Source organism: Acanthopagrus latus, chromosome 14 (genome assembly GCF_904848185.1).
Source record: "Acanthopagrus latus isolate v.2019 chromosome 14, fAcaLat1.1, whole genome shotgun sequence".
In the NCBI taxonomy this organism is placed as follows: domain Eukaryota; kingdom Metazoa; phylum Chordata; class Actinopteri; order Spariformes; family Sparidae; genus Acanthopagrus; species Acanthopagrus latus.
In genome coordinates this window covers 16,728,822-16,738,262 of record NC_051052.1, presented here as the reverse complement: position 1 = coordinate 16,738,262, position 9,441 = coordinate 16,728,822, and the positions used below count along the sequence as shown (strand labels likewise).

At 44.8% G+C, this 9,441-nt stretch overlaps 1 long non-coding RNA gene across 1 annotated transcript; it reads left to right on the top strand.

The window, feature by feature from the left end:
* The first annotated feature begins 6,550 nt into the window (after window positions 1-6,550).
* Window positions 6,551-9,055, top strand: LOC119032875. The gene is made up of 4 exons (XR_005079073.1): window positions 6,551-6,664; window positions 7,945-8,050; window positions 8,424-8,553; window positions 8,907-9,055. It is a non-coding gene; the product is annotated as an uncharacterized LOC119032875 (long non-coding RNA).
* The last annotated feature ends 386 nt before the right edge of the window (window positions 9,056-9,441 follow it).

Sequence of the window (9,441 nt, the reverse complement as noted above, 5' to 3'; positions counted from 1 at the left end):
AGTAGATGAGGGAGAAAAAACAAAAATATGAAAGCTCCATGCTTCTATACAGCTCGCCCAGTGTAATCCAAGTCTCTGGAAGACGCGAGATCCAAAAGTGATTTAAGAAAAAAGGCGATTTTGAAGCTGAAATCTTCACCGAGAGGCTATATTGAGCTATACTTCACCTGGCTTTCCATCACAATGAGGGTGAGTAGATAATGACTTTCATTTTTTGGGTCCAACTTTAAGTGTGAATTGAGTGAGTATTAATAGTGACATTTTTAAAACACAACTGTAAAAGTACAATATGAAAAACAGAACTTGAACTGAAACTCAAATCGTAAAATCAATAAATTCACAAACCAACAATAAACAAACGAGTGGGTCAAAGCAACAGTAACAATTCCTGTCTACCATCACAATGCAGCAGTTCCACCAAGCCCCTTTAAAGAAAGCTGTGCTGCAGTTGTTTAGATTTAAAGTAACCAACATGAAATCTCACACTCTCGGGTGAAAGGCACCGTTAATTTCTAGAATCTGTTGCGCGGCCCTGATTTATATTTGTCCTCTCTCGCGTTTCTGTCCCTCGCAGTGCTACTGTTCTTCGTAGAAGTCCTCAGAATTGATCAATCACCTGCTCACAGGAGCTTGAAAGTAAGAAGGGGGACATTTGTCAACCAGAGCGACTCAAGCTCCCGTCCCCCCCTCCTCCATCCTCCATCCTCCACCCCCCCAGCATCCACCTGCACCCCTCACACTGGCAGCCCTGTGGGCACAAGCCCCGCATGGATGACTCACTGACTTTTTTTTTTTTTTTTTCTGTTGCAGCGTGTGTTTCCATCTGTCTGTGCGTGGGTGTGTGTTTGTGTTGCTTTGTTACACGCACACACACACAAACGCATCCACCAGGGCAGGAGAGGGAGAGTCAAGCGGGAGATTGACTTTAGCAAAAAGAGCAGACAGCCGTCGCCAGCTGAACGCTTGAGATGTTTCCTTCATAGTACTCAGCTTTCACAGCAGATTACAGACACTTGCTGACTGGTCTTCAGTTTAGTGGCCAAGGACCCATCAGGAATACTGATAGCAGCCGGCGTGGAGCTCCGCGACTGGTTATACACTCTGACTGCCATTGTTCCTCCTCACCACAACAAGAAAAGATCTGGATCTCCCTTCTTTTTTTTTTTTTTTTTTTTTTTTTTTTTTTTTAAGACATTCAATCAAACCCCGTCCACTTAAATGACAAAAAACTGACATTTCACTAAACGTCAACCGCTTACGTAATTGTATTGTCAATATGAAAAGCAGCTATTTAAAAAATCCATCAAACTTGTCATTACATTTTTATTTTTATTTCATGTGCATCTTAGCAATTTTTTTTTTTTTCTTCATCATGAAAGCCAAATGCATCCCGAGCTTCTCTTAAGCATCAGCGAGGGGGATGAGTCACGCTGACTTGCAGAGCCGTTAACCCCTGCAGAGCTGAGGCTCAGATAACGGCGCTTAAATCATCTCCGGATGAGGCTGGAAAACAAACTTGTTGCTGGACATTTTAATTGATTTGAAGTTAATTAATAAAGTCATAGAAATGATGTTTACACACAAATAATTTGCAGCAGAGGAGACATTTTGAGGAAGACGTCATGCTGACCAAATTATATTTTCTATTAACATAATGATGACGACGACCTGTACTATAAGAAACTTTGAACTCAATTAATGATGCAACAGAAGAAGATTAGCTCCATGTTATTATATATTCTTAACACCTGTCATCAGGTCAGATTCCAGCTTATTGGGGTCAAGTTCTGTGGTCATGAAATCAAAAATCATCTCTGAAGTCAGAGCTGAAGATGAATTAAGTGTCCCACAGCCTAAAGATCGCTCCAAATTCAGCAGTATACTGCACATGTCCATGGCCAACTTCTTTCCATTTTGTCCACCCCCTACTTTTTTGGTGCCAAAAGTCCAACGTGTGTCCAACAGTGCTGATCAAATGTGAACCACAGTCCTGTCTGTTGTCAGTGTTTTCAGAAACATATTCCTGTGTTCTATTTCGCTGCAGTAATATGATGTTATTCGTGACCAGCTGGCTGCCTCACTGTTTTCATAACAGTCTCCTCGCCAAATCAGTGTTTATGGATCCAGTGCAGGCATTCTGGTTTGTTGAGTACCACATGCCTTATTATCTGTTTTTTCTTTGGTGATGTGGCACCAATTTTAAAAATTGTGTCTTAAAAATGTGTGTCTTTCTACTGCTCGAGAGTCCAGAGTCATGCAAGGGCTTCTTTATCTTCTTTAACCACAAACAAAAACCCCTGGATTCTGCACTCCGTCCTACGGTCCACCGACCCGACCTTATGACCTGAGTGCAGACTTTATTTATGGTATACTGGCTCAGAATGCAGTAGAATATACATGTAATTTCTAGGAGACCGGGATGAGGTCAAATCAGTGTCAGTTCCAGTTGTAATTATGGCAGACTCCACCACTGCTGGTACAGTATGGCCTAAGTTTCTTGGTCCTTTCCACCTGCAAAATGATGATGATTTAACTGGTGAATGCATTTAATATTGAAGTTTTTACAGTGTTAAGATTCTGACGCAGGTCCCATCAGATGTATCTGAAGCCATCTGAGCACTTTGCAGACAGTCACAATGTGTTCCCAACGGTGGGACGTAAACTCAACACAGTCACGGCGTCGCTATACGGTGAGCGTCTCGACAAATCCACGGTAAATCCACACCGCCGAGGCACGGCAGAGTCTTTAGCAGCTTTTCTTCTGTGGAAAACAAACTCTTTGGAGCTCCTGGAGCCCCCCCCCTTCCCTCCTGCCTCTGCTGGCCCTGCAGAGTGCAGCTCATTGATAAGGGTTTCTGTCCTTGTCACCAAGGACTGATGTCTTTCTGTCAACTCCCAGGCAGCCCTGTTTCTCATTCCGCACTATTGTTTTTCTTCTCCTCTCTACCTGACAGATCACTATCTCCCTCCCTCTTCTTCCTCACCCCTCCTCATCGTCCACCCCCCCGACAGCATCCGCTGTCCCTTCCCCGGGAGACATTCATTCGTCGCGTGGTGCCAGCAGGCGCCGCTTACAAGTTATTGTCTCAATCTGAGCTCCTTCTCTAAAGTCACATCAGCACCATCTCATAAAGCTCCGGGAGGGCGCTCGTCGGGCGAATCCCATAAGCTCTCTGTCTGACGCTCGTACATGCATTAGAGCATCACACGAGGAGCATTACGGCGTCCATTGTTGTAACACCCAATCAGACGCTAGTGCTATTTCTGCATGCACAAACGCACTCTCTGTCTTTTCAAGCACACACACACACGCGCAGCCATTTTGCCTTTTCACCACCCACCTCCACCACATAGCTGTGACTGCGTCTCCTGTGGCTTAACACCTCTTGTGTTCATTAGCACTGTGCAGCGGCGTGTCAACAGCTCTTATTTACTAATTAGCGGCTGATGACAATAGCAGAGACACACAATGGAGGACAATGGTGATCCTCATCTCTGACGCTCGCCGTCCTGTGACAACATGAAGCATTACTCATTCAGCTGTGTAATAAGCTCTTCTGCTCTCATTGGAATGCGGCGAACACACACACACACAAAACGCCAATTTTTTTGTTTTGTTTTTGGTATCAGGAATGGAAAACAGATTGCAAAGTTTCTTGTGATTCTAGATAGGAAAAGTTTCCGCAGAATTCTTCCTCCAAGGTCGAAAGCGATGCTCTGACTGCGCCTGGCCGGTGGGAACGGAGATAAAAATGTCAAAGCCGCCGTAAATAAGAATATAAATAATAAAGTCCCCCCACCGAGCTCGGTTAGATTGAACAGCAAAGGGGTAGTTTTCTCGCCGTCCCACTGAGATTTTAATCTCTCCTGCTAAATCTTTTCCCACCCTTTCTTCCTTTGTCTTACGGCCGCTCCCGAGAGAGACAGAGTACACTGCCGCTGTGTGATGTAACGCCCTTCCAGCCGACCCCCAGGCCCGGGAAATCTTGTGAGTCGGTGCGGAAGGATCGTGCATTTCATCAGTTTACACAATCACTTCTGAAAACAACCAAGGGCCATTGTTTTTATTTTCCTGGAATGCAGAAGCAACATGATGATGATGGATGATCCACATACACATGAAGAAACAGTTGGCTTGTCAGTACACATCAGAACATACAGTCACCATGTAACTCTAATCTAACTATAATTTGGCCAATCAGACGAAGCCCCGGCAATTTGGCAGCTTGTGAGATTAGCCTGCATGATGGCTGAGGAATGAGAAACTTAGCTCTAATGGGCTTCTATGGGGCAGTTCACATTGCTTTATGCTGAGAGGAGTTAGTCCGGATCCCAGACTTCAAGTTTGTTTTTGTTTCTTTATCCCGAGTCATATCATTATGACGATATCCAACAATGTTATATCATGTTATTGTGCAGAATGTATTAAAGCAGCTGTAATAAAGACTTACTGATCCGCAATGGATCACATGGTTACTTGTATCTGAAAGTGCTTTTTAGCCTCTATCAGCTTGTTGTTTTAGTTAACTCTTACCACGCTTCCTTTTTGGCTGCTGTTTTTGGTAAAACTGCTATTAAAACCCACTGTACACTACCTGCTGTCAAACAGACAAAATTCGTGACTAGCTTAGCACTTAGCAGCTATAGAGTTAGATGTTCCTCTCAACAACAGGTTGAGACCAAAAACAGAGGAAAGAGAAAAGTGAATATTCCATTTAAATTTGATGAGTGTTGCCATTTCCAAACACTATATTAACTCTTCCAATATGACAGTGTTTCCCACACGTATACTTTATTTGGATAATCCCAAATATATATATCTGGCCGCCCATTTGAGCATTTTACACTTTATACTTTTTATAGAACAGGTTGCCCTTCATATTACTCTCTCCTCAAGGCAGCTCTCAGCTATTTTATGTTGCCGTATGTTTTTCTCTTTACGGATGGGGAGGTCCGCTGTAAGTGCCAGTGGCTTGACCTCTCCTGACACACCTCTTATTATGGGTTTTTTTTCATGATCTGCTTTGTATTGCAGTTTCACAGTATGTCTGCGCAAATAGAAAAATAAAAAAATACAGGGCAAAAACGGTCACACATGCCTGCTGCTCTTCCCGGGGGCTTACTTTTTTTTAAGATCTGAAGCGACTGAAACGAGGGTGAGGAAAAGTTTCGCTTGAGTCTTTGGGTTCGAATAGCCGATCAATACCAGGGTTCTTCTACACAAGGACATTCTCAAAAAAACAGTCAGCAAAATATCTACTACTACTTTTCATGTTTCACTGGAAACACTTCACAGTAATCCAATCTGTGAACTCTGTTCTGGGAATAGAAAGCAGATGAAAATAAAAATAATGACAGCTCATGTCAAGACTGACATAACGTATAGCAGGAGCAGAGACAGAAGAGGGGGGAGACGAAGCGAACAGCTGGATCCTGGGTGAGAATTTACGTCTGCACACGCTCTCATGAACAATATATGAACTATCTGCCTGCCCAGATGCCCCGGAGCTCATCAGCGATGCAAATGGATGCACACCTTAAGTTTTCTCCTGACAGACGACTACTGATACGTTCAACTGGAAGCCCCCCCGTCAGTCCCTTGTTATTGGATTATGCACGATTATGAGGTGGAGGTATGCAAATGTACCCATATGATTACAGGGGGAAGGCAGGAGTCGTGATGTCCTGCAGCGGAGTGTGGTGGTACGTCAGAGTTCTCGATGGGAAAGGTTAAATATTTTGGCCGCCGGCTGTCAGACTTCACCCCACCTTCACTCGAGTGTTTGATAAATATTCCGCTTCGTTCTCAACCTGAGCTCAAAATACACTACCAGCAGACACCTTTTTTTTTTTTTTTTTTGCCGCCGTGCTCGGTTCTCGTATCTCTCCTCGTCATATCCTTCCCTGACCTCCTCATGTGTCTCAACCCCGGTGAGTGGGCGCCGGCCGCTCTGATCCTCCCAACACTCAACCACGCCTGACCCTGATGCATCACTCGCTCACGGGCACGAAGGAGAGAAACGCAGAAAATAGGAGGGAGAGAGAGGGGGGTGCTATCCATCTCCTGCAGCATAGTACTGTACAGTAGATCAGTGGTCTTCTCCTGCTTTCATCTCCCAGCTCCAGCAATCTGCCACCTGGCCACGGCACAAAAAAAAAAAAAAAAAAAAACGGTTCATCCGAGCCTCGGAGCTCTCTTCCTTTTTTCTTTCACTTCTCTATGTTCCCCTTCGCTGCGTCTGTCCAGTCCTGGATCTCAAATCGGCGAGAGAAGACACATATTTATAGGTGCGCTTTCTCGCAACGCTCCCCTGTCAAACCAACCCGTGTAATCCTTTGTGTTTTATTTCTGATGGGAGCTGGATTTCCGCCGAGGGTGAAATCTAGAGAGGTTCCTCCACTTTCATTACAATTTCCCTTGATCCACGTTGTGGTTGTTAAGGAGGGAATAACACACACTTATGCAAGCAAGAAAGAACAATTCCAGGCCACTGTTTGTAGGTGAGTCAGATAGCCGAGGTACCCACACATGATTTCCCCATGCACCCGCGGAGAATCGAGCTAAAACATGGGAACTCGGTCCCTCGTGGCTGTGACGACCTCTCCTGTGGTCCCCAGAGCTCCTTTTGCCGACGTCACGCAATGAATCTTGAGCCTTCAGGAGGTAATCGCCTTTCCCTTGACCCATGGGGGTTTAAATCCTCCCATTTTCTCCTCATTTATCACCGGAAGTCCATCACCGAACGTCCTCACTTTAGCCACATTAACCTGTTTTCACCACCAGCCAGCACTTAAGGTTAATGACTTTTGGATATTCCACACGAGTACAGCTTTTCCGGGCAATGACACAGGGTGGTGCGCAGCGATAAAACACCCCTCGTTTTATAATTTCTCTGATGGCCGACCCTTCAAGTTAGTTATGAAAACGTTTTTAAGAGCAGGTCACGTTCTGGACTTTAACTATTCTCAGGAGGGAGATCATTGAGAGTGATTTAAGGTTCTCTCGCTCCGACCTCACCTCGCTGCACTTTATTGCCCGTATCAACTGTCTCTTTTCCCCCCTTTTCACCCCACTTACAGCTCTGTCACTGTCGACCCACCCGCCGTCGCCTCAGGTTGTCTTTCACCATGTGACTCTGTGTATCTCATTTACAGAAAAGTGCTTTGTACTGTCCTGTCTGCAAGCACTTCACCGCATTTTCTCTGGGAGAGTAATCCATCCAAGCTTTCGAGAGGCGACTCGCTAAGTGTGCATTTCCATTAGGTTTAGAAAATATCCAGTGTGGCTGCGATGGCTGGGTTGTAAATGCAATCATAGTGTGACTTTGGTTTCGGGTTTTTAGTCAAGGAAGCGATGCCATTTCACAGGCTTTTGGTTTTTCTTTTCGGCTCTGATGATCACAGACCTGTTGCCAGGTCGCCGTAATATTGGCCAATGATTCGTGTTATGACTAAACTAAACTCCTGTTAAACCCATCACCCTCTCCCACCGTGCTGCTTCATCACCTGATTGTCTCTTAACTCGGTCTGTCTTTAGATTCTTTCTAAACTGGCAGAGGAAATGAGTCTTGGGGACAGGTTGAAATCCAGTTTGTCAACCTGCTAACACAGGGAGCTCCTCTTATTGTGCAGCTGTCTTGTATTTTAAGTGAAAGATGGCGGATGATGACAACGTCACCTGCTTCAGCATTAGTGACTTTATGTTTTTTTCCTTTGGTGTGGATGAAGACAGACTTTGGGAATTAGGGGATTCACATGTTACATTAAGCCTGTAAGCACTGGATATGTGTGACGAGGGACCACCGGTAAAATCAAATCAACCGGCGGGGAAAAAAAAACACAAAGACAGGAAGTGTAAAACAAAAGAGGACTGAACTAAAAACCTGTAGCCATGACAACTTCTTTGACCTTTTTGTCTTTGCCCCCAAACATGGTTTCTTGCAGGAGCCCATAGTAAGAACACGACATCCAGGCAACACTACTTCTTCTTCCTGTCATGCTGGACTGAGTGCAAAGCAGATGCTACAGTGGCTCATCATTTCCTCTTCAGGTACAAAGTGGTATTACAACACAGGACTGACCGGGGGTAGCTGGTTAGCATGCTAACTTCAGTACATATCTCGTTTGAGACTCAAAAGTCTTTGAACGGTGATCCCCAAAATTCTTCCAAACAGAACCCATAATACCAAGTTAATGGAAAACTTTTTTTTATTCAGCCTTTATGGTTTGGTTCCAAATCTTAAAGAAGAAGAAGTTCAATAAGAGAAAACCTTCATTAAGATATCTTTCTTTCCGCCTCCCACTCGATCAGCCGTCTGCCGTTTCATCACTGAAACCAATCAGAGTCAACGAGTCACAACCTCTATGTGTCAATCAAATTGATTGTTGCTGTCACACTTCAAAATCCATTCCTTACGTTTCAGTGCACGATTTGTACGACCCACAGCCCGGTTCACCACCAGCTCACATTAAACAGCAGCTGTCCAATGAGTCTTTCCAGGGGCTCAGCAGGAGTTTGGCTCCCGATCTTGACTCCTAAACATCACATCACATGTAACTCTTCAAGCCCCTCATTTAATTAGTCTCTCCTGATTGATATGTCTGATTTGTAGAGCGCTTTATGAGCGTTACTGTTGTTTAATTTCATCTATAGGAGCAAACAGCCAGTGGCGTCATCTCCAAACATAGCTCACTGTCATTATAATTCAGAAAATAGCACTGAACAGATGCTATGTTTCAAGACATTAGGACCCTGATGAATGCAGCACTTACACACAAACACACACACACACACACACACACACACACACCCTCTGTAGCTGGAAGCAGTTGTGGCAGAGTTTCTGTCTTATTTGGGTTTTTGTGTCATTCGTGACTTTGGGCTATTATGTCAACTTCCTCTGCAGACTTGCAGGGCTGAGGTGGCTCCTGCAGGACGGAGCTGAGCTGGCTGAGCATATGGCGGGAGGAAGCTGCCTACGGAAACCGCTCGTCTTCAAACCGAGGGAGGAACACGCCGCTAACACTTTGCATCTCTCCCCTCCCCTCCCCTCACGTCGAGGAGCCAGCGTAGCATGATAATATCACTTTGCGATTCGAGATTGCATCAACTTGGAGCTCACTGATCAAACTGTGACAGGAATTGGGGTTTTGGATCGAGGAGTCGACTCTGCCTCGAGGTGCACAAATATAATTGCCGGGCACGGGGAGTTTTGTTTTTATTTAGCCTTGGGAGGCACCAGGATGATTACAGTGATTGATTAATTTCAACAGCCACATCCATCGTGATCACCCTTAACAAAGTTAATTCTCCAATAGTCAGTTAGATGTTTTGTTACAGCATCGGCTTGTTTCCTGTTTGTGACTCTGTGTGTGTGCCATCAAGGGATAATTGAGTCCTGGAGACACTTTTTGAAGCGCAAACTAACACAGCAGCAATTT